This window comes from Macaca nemestrina, chromosome 19 (assembly GCF_043159975.1).
Source record: "Macaca nemestrina isolate mMacNem1 chromosome 19, mMacNem.hap1, whole genome shotgun sequence".
In the NCBI taxonomy this organism is placed as follows: Eukaryota; Metazoa; Chordata; class Mammalia; order Primates; family Cercopithecidae; genus Macaca; species Macaca nemestrina.
The window spans coordinates 35,118,255-35,137,492 of record NC_092143.1 but is presented as its reverse complement, the minus strand read 5'-3'; positions in this window follow the sequence as shown (position 1 = coordinate 35,137,492).

Sequence of the window (19,238 nt, the reverse complement as noted above, 5' to 3'; positions counted from 1 at the left end):
GGATGTCTTTGCTAGCCTTATTTCTGTGGAATCTGAGAACAGATATTTCGGATCCCTTAGAAGACTATAGGGCCAAAGGAAATATCCTCCGATAACAAAGAGAAAGAAGCTTTCTGAGAAACTTCTTTGTTTTCTGTGAAATCATCTCACAGAGTTACAGCTTTCCCCTCAAGAAGCCTTTCGCTAAGACAGTTGTTGTGGAATTGGCAAAGTGATATTTGGAAGCCCATAGAGGGCTATGGTAAAAAAGGAAATATCCTCTGATGAAATCTGGAAAGAAGCTTTCTGAGAAACTGCTTAGTGATCAGTTAATTCATCTCACTGAGTTACATCTGTATTTCGTGGGTCTCTTTTCTAGACCTATTTCTGTGGAATCTGAGAAAAGATATTTCGGATCCCTTAGAAGAATATAGGGCCAAAGGAACTATCCATCGATAACAAAGAGAAAGAAGCTTTCTGAGAAACTTCTTTGTGTTCTGTGAAATCATCTCACAGAGTTACAGCTTTCCCCTCAAGAAGCCTTTCGCTAAGACGGTTCTTGTGGAACTGGCAAAGTGATATTTGGAAGCCCATAGAGGGCTAAGGTGAAAAAGGAAATATCCACAGATGAAACGTGGAAAGAAGCTTTCTGAGAAACTGCTTAGTGTTTCGATAATTCATCTGACCGAGTTACATCTGTATTTCGTGGATCTCTTTGCCTGCCTTATTTCTGTGGAATCTGAGAACAGACATTTCGGATCCCTTAGAAGACTATAGGGCTAAAGGAAATATCCTCCGATAACAAAGAGAAAGAAGCTTTCTGAGAAACTTCTTTGTTTTCTGTGAAATCATCTCACAGAGTTACAGCTTTCCCCTCAAGAAGCCTTTCGATAAGACAGTTCTTGTGGAATTGGCAAAGTGATATTTGGAAGCTCATACAGGGCTATGGAGAAAAAGGAAATATCCTCAGATGAAATCTGGAAAGAAGCTTTCTGAGAAACTCCTTAGTGTTCTGTTAATTCATCTCACAGAGTTACATCTGTATTTCGTGGATCTCCTTTCTAGTCTTATTATTGTGGAATCTGAGAACAGATATTTCGTTTCCCTTTGAAGAATATAGGGCCAAAGGTAATATCCTCCGATAACAAAGAGAAAGAAGCTTTCTGAGAAACTTCTCTGTGTTCTGTGAAATCATGTCACAGAGTTACAGCTTTCCCCTCAAGAAGCCTTTCGCTAAGACAGTTCTTGTGGAATTGACAAAGTGATATTTGGAACCCCTAGAGGGCTATGGTAAAAAAGGAAATATCCTCAGATTAAATCTGGAAAGAAACTTTCTGAGAAACTGCTTAGTGTTCTGTTAATTCATCTCACAGAGTTTCATGTGTATTTCGTGGATCTCTTCGCTTGCGTTATTTCAGTGGAATCTGAGAACAGATATTTCGGATCCCTTTGAAGACTATAGGGCCAAAGGAAATATCCTCCAATAACAAAGAGAAAGAAGCTTTATGAGAAACTTCTTTGTGTTCTGTGAAATCATCTCACAGAGTTTCAGCTTTCCCCTCAAGAAGCCTTTCGCTAAGACGTTTCTTGTGGAATTTGCAAAGTGATATTTGGAAGACCTTAGAGGGCTTTCGTAAAAAAGGAAATATCCTCAGATGAAATCTGGAAAGAAGCTTTCTGAGAAACTGCTTAGTGTTCTGTTAATTCATCTCACAGAGTTACATCTGTATTTCGTGGATCTCTTTGCTAGCCTTTATTCTGTGTAATCTGAGAACAGATATTTCGCATCCCTTTGAAGACTATAGGGCCAAAGGAAATATCCTCCGATAAGAAAGAGAAAGAAGCTTTCTGAGAAACTTCTTTGTGTTCTTTGAAAGCATCTCACAGAGTTACAGCTTTCCCTTCAAGAAACCCTTTGCTAAGACAGTTCTTGTGGAATTGGCAAAGTGATATTTGGAAGCCCATAGAGGGCTATGGTGAAAAACGAAATATCCTCAGATGAAATCTGGAAAGAAACTTTCTGAGAAACTGCTTAGTGTTCTGATAATTCATCTCACAGAGTTACATCTGTATTTCGTGGATCTCTTTGCTAGCCTTATTTCTGTGGAATCTGAGAACAGATATTTCGGATCCCTTAGAAGACTATAGGGCCAAAGGAAATATCCTCCTATAACAAAGAGAAAGAAGCTTTCTGAGAAACTTCTTTGTGTTCTTTGAAATCATCTCACAGAGTTACAGCTTTCCCCTCAAGAAGCCTTTCTCTAAGACAGTTCTTGTGGAATTGGCAAAGTATTATTTGGAAGCCCATAGAGGGCTATGGTGAAAAAGGAAATATCCTCAGATGAAATCTGGAAAGATGCTTTCTGAGAAACTGCTTAGTGTTCTGTTAATTCATCTCACAGAGTTACATCTGTATTTCATGGATCTCTTTGCTAGCCTTATTTCTGTGGAATCTGAGAACAGATATTTCGGATCCCTTTGAAGGCTATAGGGCCAAAGGAAATATCCTCCGATAACAAAGAGAAAGAAGCTTTATGAGAAACTTCTTTGTGTTCTGTGAAATCATCTCACAGAGTTACAGCTTTCCCCTCAAGAAGCCTTTCGCTAAGACAGTTCTTGTGTAATTGGCAAAGTGATATTTGGAGGCCCATAGAGGGCTATGGTGAAAAAGGAAATATCCTCAGAGGAAATCTGGATAGAAGCTTTCTGAGAAACTGCTTAGTGTTCTGTTCATTCATCTCACAGAGTTACATCTGTATTTCGTGGATCTCTTTGCTAGCGTTATTTCTGTGGAATGTGAGAACAGATATTTCGGATCCCTTTGAAGACTATAGGGCCATAGGAAATATCCTTCGATAACATAGAGAAAGAAGCTTTCTGAGAAACTTCTTTGTGTTCTTTGAAATCATCTCACCGAGTTACAGCTTTCCCCTCAAGAAGCCTTTCGCTAAGACAGTTGTTGTGGAATTGGCAAAGTGATATTTGGAAGCCCATAGAGGGCTATGGTGAAAAACGAAATATCCTCAGATGAAATCTGGAAAGAAGCTTTCTGAGAAACTGCTTAGTGTTCTGTTAATTCATCTCACAGAGTTACATCTGTATTTCGTGGATCTCTTTGCTACCGTTATTTCTGTGAAGTCTGAGAACAGATATTTCGGATCCCTTAGAAGACTATAGGGCCAAAGGAAATATCCTCCGATAACAAAGCGAAAGAAGCTTTCTGAGAAACTTCTTTGTGTTCTCTGAAATCATCTCACAGAGTTACAGCTTTCCCATCAAAAAACCTTTCGCTAAGACAGTTGTTGGGGAATTGGCAAAGTGATATTTGGAAGCCCATAGAGGGATTTGGTGAAAAAGGAAATATCCTAAGATGAAATCTGGAAAGAAGCTTTCTGAGAGACTGCTTAGTGTTCTTTCAATTCATCTCACAGAGTTACATCTGTATTTCGTGGATCTCTTTGCTAGCCTTATTTCTGTGGTATCTGAGAACAGATATTTCGGATCCCTTTGAAGACTATAGGGCCAAAGGAAATATCCTCCGAAAACAAAGAGAAAGAAGCTTTCTTAGAAACTTCTTTGTGTTCTTTGAAATCATCTCACAGAGTTACAGCTTTCCCCTCAAGAAGCCTTTCGCTAAGACAGTTCTTGTGTAATTGGCAAAGTGATATTTGGAAGCCCATAGAAGGCTATGGTGAAAAAGGAAATATCCTCAGATGAAATGTGGAAAGAAGCTTTCTGAGAAACTGCTTAGTGTTCTGTTAATTCATCTCACTGAGTTACATCTGTATTTCGTGGATCTCCTTGCTAGGCTTACTTCTGTGGAATCTGAGAACAGATATTTCGGATCACACTGAAAACTATAGGGCCAAAGGAAATATCCTCCGATAACAGAAAGAAAGAAGCTTTCTGAGAAACTTCTTTGTGTTCTGTGAAATCATCTCACAGAGTTTCAGCTTTACCCTCTAGAAGCCTTTCGCTAAGACCGTTCTTGTGGAATGGGCAAAGTGATATTTGGAAGCCCATAGAGCGCTATGGTGAAAAAGGAAATATCCTCAGATGAAATCTGGAAAGAAGCTTTATGAGAAACTTCTTAGAGTTCTGTTAATTCATCTCACCGAGTTACATCTGTATTTCTTGGATCTCTTTGCTAGCCTTATTTCTGTGGAATCTGAGAACAGATATTTCGGACCCTTTAGAAGACTATAGGGCCAAAGGTAATATCCTCCGATAACAAAGAGAAAGAAGCTTTCGGAGAAACTCCTTTGTGTTCTGTGAAATCATCTCACAGAGTTACAGCTTTAACCACAAGAAGTCTTTCGCTAAGACAGTTCTTGTGGAATTGGCTAAGTGATATTTGGAAGCCCATAGAGGGCTATGGTGAAAAAGGAAATATCCTCCGATGAAATCTGGAAAGAAGCTTTCTGAGAAACTGCTTAGTGTTCTGTTAATTCATCTCACAGAGTTACATCTGTATTTCGTGGGTCTCTTTTCTAGCCTTATTTCTGTGGACTCTGAGAAAAGATATTTCGGATCCCTTAGAAGAATATAGGGCCAAAGGAAATATCCTCCGATAACAAAGAGAAAGAAGCTTTCTGAGAAACTTCTTTGTGTTCCGTGAAATCATCTCACAGAGTTTCAGCTTTCCCCTCAAGAAGCCTTTCGCTAAGACGTTTCTTGTGGAATTTGCAAAGTGATATTTGGAAGACCTTAGAGGGCTTTGGTAAAAAAGGAAATATCCTCAGATGAAATCTGGAAAGAAGCTTTCTGAGAAACTGCTTAGTGTTCTGTTAATTCATCTCACAGAGTTACATCTGTATTTCGTGGATCTCTTTGCTAGCCTTTATTCTGTGGAATCTGAGAACAGATATTTCGGATCCCTTTGAAGACTATAGGGCCAAAGGAAATATCCTCCGATAACAAAGTGAAAGATGCTTTCGGAGAAAGTACTTTGTGTTCTGTGAAATCACCTCACAGAGTTACAGCTTTAACCACAAGAAGCCTTTCGCTAAGACAGTTCTTGTGGAATTGGCAAAGTGTTATTTGGAAGCCCATAGAGGGCTATGGTGAAAATGGAAATATCCTCAGATGAAATCTGGAAAGAAGCTTTCTGAGAGACTGCTTAGTGATCTTTTAATTCATCTCACAGAATTACATCTGTTTTTCGTGGATCTCTTTGCTAGCGTTATTTCTGTGGTATCTGAGAACAGATATTTCGGATCCCTTTGAAGACTATAGGGCCAAAGGAAATATCCTCCGAAAACAAAGAGAAAGAAGCTTTCTGAGAAACTCCTTTGTGTTCTGTGAAATCATCTCACAGAGTTACAGCTTTCCCCTCAAGAAGGCTTTCGCTAAGACAGTTGTTGTGGAATTGGCAAAGTGATATTTGGAAGCGCATAGAGGGCTATTGTGAAAAAGGAAATATCCTCAGATGAAATCTGGAAAGAAGCTTTCTGAGAAACTGCTTAGTGTTCTGTTAATTCATCTCACTGAGTTACATCTGTATTTCGTGGATCTCCTTGCTAGCCTTACTTCTGTGGAATCTGAGAACAGATATTTCGGATCACACTGAAAACTATAGGGCCAAAGGGAATATCCTCCGATAAAAAAAAGAAAGAAGCTTTCTGAGAAACTTCTTTGTGTTCTGTGAAATCATCTCACAGAGTTTCAGCTTTCCCCTCAAGAAGCCTTTCGCTAAGACCGTTCTTGTGGAATTTGCAGAGTGATATTTGGAAGCCCATAGAGGGCTATGGTGAAAAAGGAAATACCCGCAGATGAAATCTGGAAAGAAGCTTTATGAGAAACTTCTTAGTGTTCTGTTAATTCATCTCACAGATTTACATCTGTATTTCGTGGAAGTCTTTGCTAGCCTTATTTCTGTGGAATCTGAGAACATATATTTCGGTTCCCTTAGAAGAATGTAGGGCCAAAGGAAATATCCTCCGATAACAAAGAGAAAGAATGTTTCTGAGAAACTCCTTTGTGTTCTGTGAAATCATCTCACAGAGTTACAGCTTTAACCACAAGAAGCCTTTCGCTAAGACAGTTCTTGTGGAATTTGCAAGGTGATGTTTGGAAGCCCCTAGAGGGCTATGGTGAAAAAGGAAATATCCTTAGATGAAATCTGGAAAGAAGCTTTCTGAGAAACTGCTTAGTGTTCAGTTAATTCATCTCACCGAGTTACAACTGTATTTCGTGGGTCTCTTTTCTAGCCTTATTTCTGTGGACTCTGAGAAAAGATATTTCGGATCCCTTAGAAGAATATAGGGCCAAAGGAAATATCCTCCGATAACAAAGAGAAAGAAGCTTTCTGAGAAACTTCTTTGTGTTCTGTGAAATCATCTCACAGAGTTACAGCTTTAACCACAAGAAGCCTTTCGCTAAGACAGTTCTTGTGGAATAGGCAAAGTGTTATTTGGAAGCCCATAGAGGGCTATGGTGAAAAAGGAAATATCCTCAGATGAAATCTGGAAAGAAGCTTTCTGAGAAACTGCTTAGTGTTCTGTTAATTCATATCACAGAGTTACATCTGTATTTCGTGGATCTCTTTGCTAGCCTTATTTCTGTGGAATCTGAGAACAGATATTTCGGATCCCTCAGAGGACTATAGTTCGAATGGAAATATCCTCCAATAACAAAGACAAAGAAGCATTCCGAGAAACTTCTTTGTATTCTGTGAAATCATCTCACCGAGTTACAGCTTTCCCCTCAAGAGGCCTTTCACGAAGACAGTTTTTGTGGAATTGGCAAAGGGATATTTGGAAGCCCTTAGAGGGCTATGGAGAAAAAGGAAATATCCTCAGATGAAATCTGGAAAGAAGCTTTCTGAGAAACTGCTTAGTGTTCTGTTAATTCATCTCACAGAGTTACATCTGTATTTCGTGGATCTCTTTGCTGGCCTTATTTCTGTGGAATCTGAGAACAGATATTTCGGATCCCTTAGAAGACTATAGGGCCAAAGGAAATATCCTCCGATAACAAAGAGAAAGAAGATTTCTGAGAAACTTCTTTGTTTTCTGTGAAATCATCTCACAGAGTTACAGCTTTCCCCTCAAGAAGCCTGTCGCTAAGACGGTTCATGTTGAATTGACAAAGTGATATTTGGAAGCCCATAGAGGGCTAAGGTGAAAAAGGAAATATCCACAGATGAAACCTGGAAAGAAGCTTTCTGAGAAACTGCTTAGTGTTTTGTTAATTCATCTGACCGTGTTACATCTGTATTTCGTGGATCTCTTTGCTTAACTTATTTCTGTGGAATCTGAGAACAGATAATTCGGATCCCTTTGAAGACTATAGGGCCAAAGGAAATATCCTCCGATAACAAACAGAAAGAAGCTTTATGAGAAATTTCTTTGTGTTCTGTGAAATCATCTCACAGAGTTACAGCTTTCCCCTCAAGAAGCCATTCGCTAAGACAGTTCTTGTGGAATTGGCAAAGTGATATTTGGAACCCCTTAGAGGGCTATGGTAAAAAATGAAATATCCTCAGATGAAATCTGGAAAGAAGCTTTCTGAGAAACTGCTTAGTATTCTGTTAATTCATCTGACAGAGTTACATCTGTATTTCCTGGATCTCTTTGCTAGCCTTATTTCTGTGGAATCTGAGAACAGATATTTCGGATCCCTTTGAAGACTATAGGGCCAAAGGAAATATCCTCCGATAACAAAGTGAAAGATGCTTTCGGAGAAAGTACTTTGTGTTCTGTGAAATCACCTCACAGAGTTACAGCTTTAACCACAAGAAGCCTTTCGCTAAGACAGTTCTTGTGGAATTGGCAAAGTGTTATTTGGAAGCCCATAGAGGGCTATGGTGAAAATGGAAATATCCTCAGATGAAATCTGGAAAGAAGCTTTCTGAGAGACTGCTTAGTGATCTTTTAATTCATCTCACAGAATTACATCTGTTTTTCGTGGATCTCTTTGCTAGCGTTATTTCTGTGGTATCTGAGAACAGATATTTCGGATCCCTTTGAAGACTATAGGGCCAAAGGAAATATCCTCCGAAAACAAAGAGAAAGAAGCTTTCTGAGAAACTCCTTTGTGTTCTGTGAAATCATCTCACAGAGTTACAGCTTTCCCCTCAAGAAGGCTTTCGCTAAGACAGTTGTTGTGGAATTGGCAAAGTGATATTTGGAAGCGCATAGAGGGCTATTGTGAAAAAGGAAATATCCTCAGATGAAATCTGGAAAGAAGCTTTCTGAGAAACTGCTTAGTGTTCTGTTAATTCATCTCACTGAGTTACATCTGTATTTCGTGGATCTCCTTGCTAGCCTTACTTCTGTGGAATCTGAGAACAGATATTTCGGATCACACTGAAAACTATAGGGCCAAAGGGAATATCCTCCGATAAAAAAAAGAAAGAAGCTTTCTGAGAAACTTCTTTGTGTTCTGTGAAATCATCTCACAGAGTTTCAGCTTTCCCCTCAAGAAGCCTTTCGCTAAGACCGTTCTTGTGGAATTGGCAGAGTGATATTTGGAAGCCCATAGAGGGCTATGGTGAAAAAGGAAATACCCGCAGATGAAATCTGGAAAGAAGCTTTATGAGAAACTTCTTAGTGTTCTGTTAATTCATCTCACAGATTTACATCTGTATTTCGTGGAAGTCTTTGCTAGCCTTATTTCTGTGGAATCTGAGAACATATATTTCGGTTCCCTTAGAAGAATATAGGGCCAAAGGAAATATCCTCCGATAACAAAGAGAAAGAATGTTTCTGAGAAACTCCTTTGTGTTCTGTGAAATCATCTCACAGAGTTACAGCTTTAACCACAAGAAGCCTTTCGCTAAGACAGTTCTTGTGGAATTTGCAAGGTGATGTTTGGAAGCCCCTAGAGGGCTATGGTGAAAAAGGAAATATCCTTAGATGAAATCTGGAAAGAAGCTTTCTGAGAAACTGCTTAGTGTTCAGTTAATTCATCTCACCGAGTTACAACTGTATTTCGTGGGTCTCTTTTCTAGCCTTATTTCTGTGGACTCTGAGAAAAGATATTTCGGATCCCTTAGAAGAATATAGGGCCAAAGGAAATATCCTCCGATAACAAAGAGAAAGAAGCTTTCTGAGAAACTTCTTTGTGTTCTGTGAAATCATCTCACAGAGTTACAGCTTTAACCACAAGAAGCCTTTCGCTAAGACAGTTCTTGTGGAATAGGCAAAGTGTTATTTGGAAGCCCATAGAGGGCTATGGTGAAAAAGGAAATATCCTCAGATGAAATCTGGAAAGAAGCTTTCTGAGAAACTGCTTAGTGTTCTGTTAATTCATATCACAGAGTTACATCTGTATTTCGTGGATCTCTTTGCTAGCCTTATTTCTGTGGAATCTGAGAACAGATATTTCGGATCCCTCAGAGGACTATAGTTCGAATGGAAATATCCTCCAATAACAAAGACAAAGAAGCATTCCGAGAAACTTCTTTGTATTCTGTGAAATCATCTCACCGAGTTACAGCTTTCCCCTCAAGAGGCCTTTCACTAAGACAGTTTTTGTGGAATTGGCAAAGGGATATTTGGAAGCCCTTAGAGGGCTATGGAGAAAAAGGAAATATCCTCAGATGAAATCTGGAAAGAAGCTTTCTGAGAAACTGCTTAGTGTTCTGTTAATTCATCTCACAGAGTTACATCTGTATTTCGTGGATCTCTTTGCTGGCCTTATTTCTGTGGAATCTGAGAACAGATATTTCGGATCCCTTAGAAGACTATAGGGCCAAAGGAAATATCCTCCGATAACAAAGAGAAAGAAGATTTCTGAGAAACTTCTTTGTTTTCTGTGAAATCATCTCACAGAGTTACAGCTTTCCCCTCAAGAAGCCTGTCGCTAAGACGGTTCATGTTGAATTGACAAAGTGATATTTGGAAGCCCATAGAGGGCTAAGGTGAAAAAGGAAATATCCACAGATGAAACCTGGAAAGAAGCTTTCTGAGAAACTGCTTAGTGTTTTGTTAATTCATCTGACCGTGTTACATCTGTATTTCGTGGATCTCTTTGCTTAACTTATTTCTGTGGAATCTGAGAACAGATAATTCGGATCCCTATGAAGACTATAGGGCCAAAGGAAATATCCTCCGATAACAAACAGAAAGAAGCTTTATGAGAAATTTCTTTGTGTTCTGTGAAATCATCTCACAGAGTTACAGCTTTCCCCTCAAGAAGCCATTCGCTAAGACAGTTCTTGTGGAATTGGCAAAATGATATTTGGAACCCCTTAGAGGGCTATGGTAAAAAATGAAATATCCTCAGATGAAATCTGGAAAGAAGCTTTCTGAGAAACTGCTTAGTATTCTGTTAATTCATCTGACAGAGTTACATCTGTATTTCCTGGATCTCTTTGCTAGCCTTATTTCTGTGGAATCTGAGAACAGATATTTCGGATCCCTTTGAAGACTATAGGGCCAAAGGAAATATCCTCCGATAACAAAGTGAAAGATGCTTTCGGAGAAAGTACTTTGTGTTCTGTGAAATCACCTCACAGAGTTACAGCTTTAACCACAAGAAGCCTTTCGCTAAGACAGTTCTTGTGGAATTGGCAAAGTGTTATTTGGAAGCCCATAGAGGGCTATGGTGAAAATGGAAATATCCTCAGATGAAATCTGGAAAGAAGCTTTCTGAGAGACTGCTTAGTGATCTTTTAATTCATCTCACAGAATTACATCTGTTTTTCGTGGATCTCTTTGCTAGCGTTATTTCCGTGGTATCTGAGAACAGATATTTCGGATCCCTTTGAAGACTATAGGGCCAAAGGAAATATCCTCCGAAAACAAAGAGAAAGAAGCTTTCTGAGAAACTCCTTTGTGTTCTGTGAAATCATCTCACAGAGTTACAGCTTTCCCCTCAAGAAGGCTTTCGCTAAGACAGTTGTTGTGGAATTGGCAAAGTGATATTTGGAAGCGCATAGAGGGCTATTGTGAAAAAGGAAATATCCTCAGATGAAATCTGGAAAGAAGCTTTCTGAGAAACTGCTTAGTGTTCTGTTAATTCATCTCACTGAGTTACATCTGTATTTCGTGGATCTCCTTGCTAGCCTTACTTCTGTGGAATCTGAGAACAGATATTTCGGATCACACTGAAAACTATAGGGCCAAAGGGAATATCCTCCGATAAAAAAAAGAAAGAAGCTTTCTGAGAAACTTCTTTGTGTTCTGTGAAATCATCTCACAGAGTTTCAGCTTTCCCCTCAAGAAGCCTTTCGCTAAGACAGTTCTTGTGGAATTGGCAAAGTGATATTTGGAAGCGCATAGAGGGCTATGGAGAAAAAGGAAATATCCTCAGATGAAATCTGGAAAGAAGATTTCTGAGAAACTACTTAGTGTTCTGTTAATTCATCTCACAGAGTTACATCTGAAATTCGTGGATCTCTTTGCTAGTCTTATTATTGTGGAATCTGAGAACAGATATTTCGTTTCCCTTTGAAGACTATAGGTCCAAAGGAAATATCCTCCGATAACAAAGAGAAAGAAGCTTTCTGAGAAACTTCTTTGTGTTCTGTGAAATCATATCACAGAGTTACAGCTCTCCCCTCAAGAAGCCTTTCGCTAAGACAGATCTTGTGGAATTGGCACAGTGATATTTGGAACCGCATAGATGGCTATGGTGATAAAGGAAATATCCTCAGATGAAATCTGGAAAGAAGCTTTCTGAGAAACTGCTTAGTGTTCTGTTAATTCATCTCACAGAGTTACATCTGTATTTCGTGGATCTCTTTGCTGGCCTTATTTCTGTGGAATCTGAGAACAGATATTTCGGATCCCTTAGAAGACTATAGGGCCAAAGAAAATATCCTCCGATAACAAAGAGAAAGAAGCTTTCTGAGAAACTTCTTTGTTTTCTGTAAAATCATCTCACAGAGTTACAGCTTTCCCCTCAAGAAGCCTGTCGCTAAGACGGTTCATGTTGAATTGACACAGTGATATTTGGAAGCCCATAGAGGGCTAAGGTGAAAAAGGAAATATCCACAGATGAAACCTGGAAAGAAGCTATCTGAGAAACTGCTTAGTGTTTTGTTAATTCATCTGACCGTGTTACATCTGTATTTCGTGGATCTCTTTGCTTGCCTTATTTCTGTGGAATCTGAGAACAGATATTTTGGATACCTTAGAAGACTATAGGGCTAAAGGAAATATCCTCCGATAACAAAGAGAAAGAAGCTTTCTGAGAAACTTCTTTGTTGTCTGTGAAATCATCTCACAGAGTTACAGCTTTCCCCTCAATAAGCCTTTCGCTAAGACAGTTCTTGTGGAATTGGCAAAGTGATATTTGGAAGCGCATAGAGGGCTATGGAGAAAAAGGAAATATCCTCAGATGAAATCTGGAAAGAAGATTTCTGAGAAACTACTTAGTGTTCTGTTAATTCATCTCACAGAGTTACATCTGTATTTCGTGGATCTCTTTCCTAGTCTTATTATTGTGGAATCTGAGAACAGATATTTCGTTTCCCTTTGAAGACTATAGGTCCAAAGGAAATATCCTCCGATAAAAAAGAGAAAGAAGCTTTCTGAGAAACTTCTTTGTGTTCTGTGAAATCATGTCACAGAGTTACAGCTTTCCCCTCAAGAAGCCTTTCGATAAGACAGATCTTGTGGAATTGGCAAAGTGATATTTGGAACCGCATAGATGGCTATGGTGAAAAAGGAAATATCCTCAGATGAAATGTGGAAAGAAGCTTTCTGAGACACTGCTTAGTGTTCTGTTAATTCATCTCACAGAGTTACATCTGTATTTCGTGGATGTTTTTGCTAGCCTTATTTCTGTGGAATCTGAGAACACTTATTTCGGATCCCTTAGAAGACTATAGGGCCAAAGGAAATATCCTCCGATAACAAAGAGAAAGAAGCTTTCTGAGAATCTTCTTTGTGTTCTGTGAAATCATCTCACAGAGTTACAGCTTTCCTCTCAAGAAGCCTTTCGCTAAGACAGTTCTTGTGGAATTGGCAGAGTGATATTTGGAACCCCTAGAGGGCTATGGTGAAAAAGGAAATATCCTCAGATGAAATCTGGAAAGAAGCTTTCTGAGAAACTTCTTTGTGTTCTGTGAAATCATCTCACAGAGTTACACCTTTCCCCTTTAGAAGCCTTCCGATAAGACAGTTCTTGTGGAATTTACAAAGTGATATTTGGAAGCCCATAGAGGGCTATGGTGAAAAAGGAAATATCCTCAGATGAAATCTGGAAAGAAGCTTTCTGAGAAACTGTTTAGTGTTCTGTTAATTCATCTCACAGAGTTTCATCTGTGTTTCGTGGATCTCTTTGCTAGCATTATTTCTGTGGAATCTGAGAACAGATATTTCGGATCCCTTTGAAGACTATAGGGCCAAAGGAAATATCCTCCGATAACAAACAGAAAGAAGCTTTATGAGAAATTTCTTTGTGTTCTGTGAAATCATCTCACAGAGTTACAGCTTTCCCCTCAAGAAGCCATTCGCTAAGACAGTTCTTGTGGAATTGGCAAAGTGATATTTGGAACCCCTTAGAGGGCTATGGTAAAAAATGAAATATCCTCAGATGAAATCTGGAAAGAAGCTTTCTGAGAAACTGCTTAGTATTCTGTTAATTCATCTGACAGAGTTACATCTGTATTTCGTGGATCTCTTTGCTAGCCTCATTTCTGTGGAATCTGAGAACAGATATTTCGGATCCCTTTGAAGACTATAGGGCCAAAGGAAATATCCTCCGATAACAAAGCGAAAGAAGCTTTATGAGAAACTTCTTTGTGTCTGTGAAATCATCTCACAGAGTTACAGCTTTCCCCTCAAGAAGCCTTTCGCTAAGACAGTTCTTGTGGAATTGGCAAAGTGATATTTGGTACCCCTAGAGGGCCATGGTGAAAAAGGAAATATCCTCAGATGAAATCTGGAAAGAAACTTTCTGAGAAACTGCTAAGAGTTCTGTTAATTCATCTCACAGAGTTTCATGTGTATTTCGTGGATCTCTTTGCTAGCGTTATTTCAGTGGAATCTGACAACAGATATTTCGGATCCCTTTGAAGACTATAGGGCCAAAGGAAATATCCTCCGATAACAAAGAGAAAGAAGCTTTCGGAGAAACTTCTTTGTTTTCTGTGAAATCATCTCACAGAGTTACAGCTTTCCCCTCCAGAAGCCTGTCGCTAAGACGGTTCATGTTGAATTGGCAAAGTGATATTTGGAAGCCCATAGAGGGCTAAGGTGAAAAAGGAAATATCCACAGATGAAACGTGGAAAGAAGCTTTCCGAGGAACTGCTTAGTGTTTTGTTAATTCATCTGACCGTGTTACATCTGTATTTCGTGGATCTCTTTGCTTGCCTTATTTCTGTGGAATCTGAGAACAGATATTTTGGATACCTTAGAAGACTATAGGGCTAAAGGAAATATCCTCCGATAACAAAGAGAAAGAAGCTTTCTGAGAAACTTCTTTGTTTTCTGTGAAATCATCTCACAGAGTTACAGCTTTCCCCTCAAGAAGACTTTCGCTAAGACAGTTCTTGTGGAATTGGCAAAGTGATATTTGGAAGCGCATAGAGGGCTATGGAGAAAAAGGAAATATCCTCAGATGAAATCTGGAAAGAAGATTTCTGAGAAACTACTTAGTGTTCTGTTAATTCATCTCACAGAGTTACATCTGTATTTCGTGGATCTCTTTGCTAGTCTTATTATTGTGGAATCTGAGAACAGATATTTCGTTTCCCTTTGAAGACTATAGGTCCAAAGGAAATATCCTCCGATAACAAAGAGAAAGAAGCTTTCTGAGAAACTTCTTTGTGTTCTGTGAAATCATGTCACAGAGTTACAGCTTTCCCCTCAAGAAGCCTTTCGCTAAGACAGATCTTGTGGAATTGGCAAAGTGATATTTGGAACCGCATAGATGGCTATGGTGAAAAAGGAAATATCCTCAGATGAAATGTGGAAAGAAGCTTTCTGAGACACTGCTTAGTGTTCTGTTAATTCATCTCACAGAGTTACATCGTATTTCGTGGATGTTTTTGCTAGCCTTATTTCTGTGGAATCTGAGAACAGATATTTCGGATCCCTTAGAAGACTATAAGGCCAAAGGAAATATCCTCAGATAACAAAGAGAAAGAAGCTTTCTGAGAATCTTCTTTGTGTTCTGTGAAATCATCTCACAGAGTTACAGCTTTCCTCTCAAGAAGCCTTTCGCTAAGACAGTCCTTGTGGAATTGGCAGAGTGATATTTGGAACCCCTAGAGGGCTATGGTGAAAAAGGAAATATCCTCAGATGAAATCTGGAAAGAAGCTTTCTGAGAAACTTCTTTGTGTTCTGTTAATTCATCTCAAAGAGTTACATCTGTTTTTCGTGGATCTCTTTGCTAGACTTATTTCTTTGGAATCTGAGAACAGATATATCGGATCCCTTAGAAGTCTACAGGGCCAAAGGAAATATCCTCCGATAACAAAGAGAAAGAAGCTTTATGAGAAACTTCTTTGTGTTCTGTGAAATCATCTCACAGAGTTACACCTTTCCCCTCTAGAAGCCTTCCGATAAGACAGTTCTTGTGGAATTTACAAAGTGATATTTGGAAGCCCATAGAGGGCTATGGTGAAAAAGGAAATATCCTCAGATGAAATCTGGAAAGAAGCTTTCTGAGAAACTGCTTAGTGTTCTGTTAATTCATCTCACAGAGTTTCATCTGTGTTTCGTGGATCTCTTTGCTAGCATTATTTCTGTGGAATCTGAGAACAGATATTTCGGATCCCTTTGAAGACTATAGGGCCAAAGGAAATATCCTCCGATAACAAACAGAAAGAAGCTTTATGAGAAATTTCTTTGTGTTCTGTGAAATCATCTCACTGAGTTACAGCTTTCCCCTCAAAAAGCCATTCGCTAAGACAGTTCTTGTGGATTTGGCAAAGTGATATTTGGAACCCCTTAGAGGGCTATGGTAAAAAATGAAATATCCTCAGATGAAATCTGGAAAGAAGCTTTCTGAGAAACTGCTTAGTATTCTGTTAATTCATCTGACAGAGTTACATCTGTATTTCCTGGATCTCTTTGCTAGCCTTATTTCTGTGGAATCTGAGAAAAGATATTTCGGATCCCTTTGAAGACTATAGGGCCAAAGGAAATATCCTCCGATAACAAAGCGAAAGAAGCTTTATGAGAAACTTCTTTGTGTCTGTGAAATCATCTCACAGAGTTACAGCTTTCCCCTCAAGAAGCCTTTCGCTAAGACAGTTCTTGTGGAATTGGCAAAGTGATATTTGGTACCCCTAGAGGGCCATGGTGAAAAAGGAAATATCCTCAGATGAAATCTGGAAAGAAACTTTCTGAGAAACTGCTAAGAGTTCTGTTAATTCATCTCACAGAGTTTCATGTGTATTTCGTGGATCTCTTTGCTAGCGTTATTTCAGTGGAATCTGACAACAGATATTTCGGATCCCTTTGAAGACTATAGGGCCAAAGGAAATATCCTCCGATAACAAAGAGAACGATGCTTTCGGAGAAACTTCTTTGTTTTCTGTGAAATCATCGCACAGAGTTACAGCTTTCCCCTCAAGAAGCCTTTCGCTAAGACAGTTCTTGTGGAATTGGCAAAGTGATATTTGGAAGCCCATAGAGAGCTATGGTGATAAAGGAAATATCCTCCGATGAACTCTGGAAAGAAGCTTTCTGAGAAACTGCTTAGTGTTCTGTTAATTCATCTCACAGAGTTACGTCTGTATTTCGTGATTCTCTTTGCTAGCCTTATTTCTGTGGAATCTGAGAACAGATATTTCGTATCCCTTAGAAGAATATAGGGCCAAAGGAAATATCCTCCGATAACAAAGAGAAAGATGCTTTCTGAGAAACTTCTTTGTGGTCTGTGAAATCATCTCACAGAGTTACAGCTTTCCCTTCAAGAAGCCTTTCGCAAAGACAGTTCTTGTGGAATTGGCAAAGTGATATTTGGAAGCCCTTAGAGGGCTATGGTGAAAAAGGAAATATCCTCAGATGAAATCTGGAAAGAAGCTTTTTGAGAAACTGCTTAGTGTTCTGTTAATTCATCTCACAGAGTTACATCTGTATTTCGTGGATCTCTTTGCTAGCCTTATTTCTGTGGAATCTGAGAACAGATATTTCGGATCCCTTTGAAGACTATAGGGCCAAAGGAAATATCCTCCGATAACAAAGAGAAAGAAGCTTTCTGAGAAACTTCTTTGTGTTCTTTGAAATCATCTCACAGAGTTACAGCTTTCCCCTCAAGAAGCCTTTCGCTAAGACAGTTCTTGTGGAATTGGCAAAGTGATTTTTGGAATCCCATAGAGAGCTATGGTGATAAAGGAAATATCCTCCGATGAAATCTGGAAAGAAGCTTTCTGAGAAACTGCGTAGTGTTCTTTTAATTCATCTCACAGAGTTACATCTGTATTTCGTGGATCTCCTTGCTAGCCTTATTTCTGTGGAATCTGAGAACAGATATTTCGGATCCCTTAGAAGAATATAGGGCCAAAGGAAATATCCTCCGATAACAAAGAGAAAGAAGCTTTCTGAGAAACTTCTTTGTGTTCTGTGAAATCATCTCACAGAGTTACAGCTTTCCCCTCAAGAATCCTTTCTCTAAGACAGTTCTTGTGGAATTGGCAAAGTGATATTTGGAAGCCCATAGAGGGCTATGGTGAAAAAGGAAAGATGCTCAGATGAAATCTGGAAAGAAACTTTTGAGAAACTGCTTAGTGTTCTGTTCATTCATCTCACAGAGTTGCATCTGTATTTCGTGGATCTCTTTGCTAGCGTTGTTTCTGTGGAATCTGAGAACAGATATTTCGTTTCCCTTTGATGACTATAGGGCCATTGGAAATATCTTTCGATAACAAAGAGAAAGAAGCTTTCAGAGAAACTTCTTTGTGTTCTTTGAAATTATCTCACAGAGTTACAGCTTTCCCCTCAAGAAGCCTTTCGCTAAGACAGTTGTTGGGGAATTGGCAAAGTGATATTTGGAAGCGCATAGAGAGCTATGGTGATAAAGGAAATATCCTCAGATGAAATATGGAAAGAATCTTTTTGAGAAACTGCTTAGTGTTCTGTTAATTCATCTCACAGAGTTACATCTGTATTTCGTGGGTCTCTTTTCTAGCCTTATTTCTGTGGACTCTGAGAAGAGATATTTCGGATCCCTTAGAAGAATATAGGGCCAAAGGAAATATCCTCCGATAACAAAGAGAAAGAAGCTTTCTGAGAAACTCCTTTGTGTTCTGTGAAATCATCTCACAGAGTTACAGCTTTAACCACAAGAAGCCTTTCGCTAAGACAGTTCTTGTGGAATTGGCAAAGTGTTATTTGGAAGCCCATATAGGGCTATGGTGAAAAAGGAAATATCCTCAGATGAAATCTGGAAAGAAGCTTTCTGAGAAACTGCTTAGTGTTCTGTTAATTCATCTCACAGAGTTACATCTGTATTTCGTGGATCTCTTTTCTAGACTTATTTCTGTGGAATCTGAGAGCAGATATTTCGGATCCCTTAGAAGAATATAGGGCCAAAGGAATTATCCTCCACTAAGAGAGAGAAAGAAGCTTTCTGAGAAACTTCTTTGTGTTCTTTGAAAACATCTCACAGAGTTTCAGCATTCCCCTCAAGAAGCCTTTCGCTAAGACAGTTGTTGTGGAATTGGCAAAGTGATATTTAGAAGCCCATAGAGGGCTATGTTGAAAAAGGAAATATCCTCAGATGAAATCTGGAAAGAAGCTTTCTGAGAAACTGCTAAGTGTTCTGTTAATTCATCTCACAGAGTTACATCTGTATTTCGTGGATTTCTTTGCTCGACTTATTTCTGTGAAATCTGAGAACAGATATTTCGGATCCCTCAGAGGACTATAGTTCGAATGGAAATATCCTCCAGTAACAAAGACAAAGAAGCATTCTGAGAAACTTCTTTGTATTCTGTAAAATCATCTCACCGAGTTACAGCTTTCCCCTCAAGAAGCCTTTCGCTAAGACAGATCTTGTGGAATTGGCAGAGTGATATTTGGAACCGCATAGATGGCTATGGTGAAAAAGGAAATATCCTCAGATGAAATGTGGAAAGAAGCTTTCTGAGACACTGCTTAGTGTTCTGTTAATTCATCTCACAGAGTTACATCTGTATTTCGTGGATGTTTTTGCTAGCCTTATTTCTGTGGAATCTGAGAACAGATATTTCGGATCCCTTAGAAGACTATAGGGCCAAAGGAAATATCCTCAGATAACAAAGAGAAAGAAGCTTTCTGAGAATCTTCTTTGTGTTCTGTGAAATCATCTCACAGAGTTACAGCTTTCCTCTCAAGAAGCCTTTCGCTAAGACAGTTCTTGTGGAATTGGCAG